Source organism: Nycticebus coucang, chromosome 2, assembly GCF_027406575.1.
Source record: "Nycticebus coucang isolate mNycCou1 chromosome 2, mNycCou1.pri, whole genome shotgun sequence".
In the NCBI taxonomy this organism is placed as follows: domain Eukaryota; kingdom Metazoa; phylum Chordata; class Mammalia; order Primates; family Lorisidae; genus Nycticebus; species Nycticebus coucang.
In genome coordinates, this window is record NC_069781.1 from 36,281,350 (window position 1) to 36,284,140 (window position 2,791).

Below are 2,791 nucleotides of genomic sequence, written 5' to 3' on the forward strand. Positions count from 1 at the left end.
TCTGTACTGATTCACTTCATCTAGGTGCCAGGCACTATCTGAATGTCTCCTAGACACTGATTCATTTCATCCTCAATACAACCCTATGTATTTTATAGATGAAGAAACTGAAACACAGGGAAGTAACTTGCTAATATGTGGCCCAGCCACAACCAGGTAAGTCTGACTTCATACGAAATGTATTTAACACCAGTAAGCAAATGCACAGTAAGATTGAGAGAGCAAGGAGAAATCTAAGACCTCTTTGATTCAATTCTACTGTATAACAAGGTGCTAAATGAACTCTTAATGAGTTCAGAAACCTAATCCATGGCCTGGATTAAGACAGCCTACTTAAATTAGAACTACCAAGGATAAATATACTAGGTTCTTATGTCTTCAGAAAGACTTCAAAATGACTTAAAATATTTTTACATATTACTACGTGGTGACAAGTACTGTATTGGTAGAGTCTCCACTTAGGATAAAAGAAGGACTAGTGGAGGTCTGATAGTCATATTTCATCTGTGGCTAAACTGAGTGACCCTGGGGCCCATTTTCTCATCTATAAAATAAGGACATAGTCTGAGGTCCCTTTGAGCTCCCCATTCTCCATTTCATAAATTTCTGTAACTTGAGATCCACACAGTACATCACTATTGTGGTAATGTAAATATGCCTTTCTTCAAAAACAAGATTAACCTATAGTGAAAGAAGCCTCAGAGGCTTCTCTACAGAGGTGTCAGTTTCAGAATTCATTATTCCTTTCGTCACCACAAAAGTAATTAAAAATGCCATCATATATGTTAGCATAATCCAAATTTGAAGAGTTACTTCAATATGAGAAAAGTTGTTCCTACTTAGACAATGAGAAAAACAAAAAGAGTGAGAAGGTTCAAATTCACACATTGGCCCTAAAGAGCAGACTTCTCAAGATTTGGCAGCATTAACACGGAACTGAAATTAACTTGCTCATGGAAACCTTCGCTCAGTATTCTGTGCCTCTTCCACCTATGGGCACTTTCTGCATCCTAATTTTAGTAATTGTCCTTTCCATGTCCTAATTTTAGTAATTGTGAAGTATGCTATAAAAAAAGACTTTAACGGCTAACATTAGGAAGAGACCAAGCTTGGGCAGAAATCCCCAGAAGATAAAGCTCAATTTTTCTTTGTGATGGGACAATTCTTAAGTATTTCCAAACTTTAAGATCTAGGAAATTTGTTTATACAATAGGAAACCCACGTCTACAACAAAGTAGACCACCAGTTTTCTTCGCAATCTCAGTGTGGCTATCTTATTATACATCAGCCAAGTAGACTTTTGTGATAATAACTAATCAATTTTTCTACAGATCCATTGTGACTTTGGTTTATCAATCAATTGACAGTCCTCAGAAATAACTTTAAGAAACAAAATTTAAACGTATTCCACACCAGCAGATAATAGTGAGAGTAATACGTGCTTATTCCAAAATTAGCATTGCCATCTAAAAAACAGGTGGCTATTTCCTGTCCAGAATCTTCACAATGTCTAGTCATACTCATTGCTGTAGTATCATGGACATTAGGTGTACAGAACTCCTACTCTTGAAAAACAAGGATACCTGTAGCTCGAGACAGCGAATAAGCAAAAGCAAAGAATCACAATGGAAATTCATGTAAGAATGTAATGGTTACAAAAATAGCTCAATACCTTTGAAAAGGATCCCTACAGTAAGATAAAGAGTGTATAATGAAGACACACGTGCCTGAAGCATGCCTGAGGTATCAACAAAACAAAGCAAAGGGGTGGGATCTCTACACATCAGAAATTTTTTTTTTTAAATGGGAACCCTCTAATACTTCTACAGTAATCTTTGAAATTGACATTGATTCCTAACTTGAGCTTTGTAAGGTTTCAAAATTCCTTTAAGGGTATGAAAAAAAATTATTAATAAAATACAAACAACACAAACACGTGGTATGCTATTTGCAGGTATTCCTGAAGCCCATTCATTGAGCTTTTCTGTAGTGAGAGAAGCTAACCGCCAAAAAATTGCTCACCTCCCTTTTTACTTATCTGAAAATGACTTTGAAAGCTCACCTTTTATTTCCTGGACCTCAAGCTTGTTGGGATCAGGGCTCCTCCTTGCTCTTCTAAACTAGAACTTCCTCTAAATCCAGCTTCCCACAGATCTAATAATTTCCCTCACCAATGTTCCAGAGGTTCCACTATCCCCCCAGTGCTGGGCAGCTGGCTTTCCCAGCCAACTGTCAGAAACAGCTAATAGCTAAACCCAAACCACCTGCCCAAGTATCTATTTACCCCCAAGCCAACAAAATTATGCTAAAGCTTGCCCTATAATAAGAGTGAGCAGCAAAAACAAAGTGTCCTGTTCTAAATGCTCAATGTGTGTCCAACAGCAGAGCCTAATCCCAACACAGGTGTGTGTGTGTTGGTCGAGGGATCGAGGGATCCTTGATTCAGGATCAAGTCATCCTCTTGATGACTGTGTAAAGTTCTCTCTGTTAGACTGATTTCAAACTCACACAACACAACTTTGTGGAATGCATCACAAATCCTACTGATTATAGCTGGTGACCATAAAAGGATGTGGAATTTGTCCTTACCCGTCTTCTACGACAGCTGATGATTAAGAAAGATCCACTTTACTCAACCCTTCGCCAGAGATACAGAAAACTTCTGGTTTGCTGGTTACTACAAACATGATGCAAGAATCCTCAAACTATAGCATTACGCAGCATCATATTCCCCGAAAAAGAAATCATAACCTCTTCCCCTTCACCCCCCATAGCAAATGATGAAAAAGAA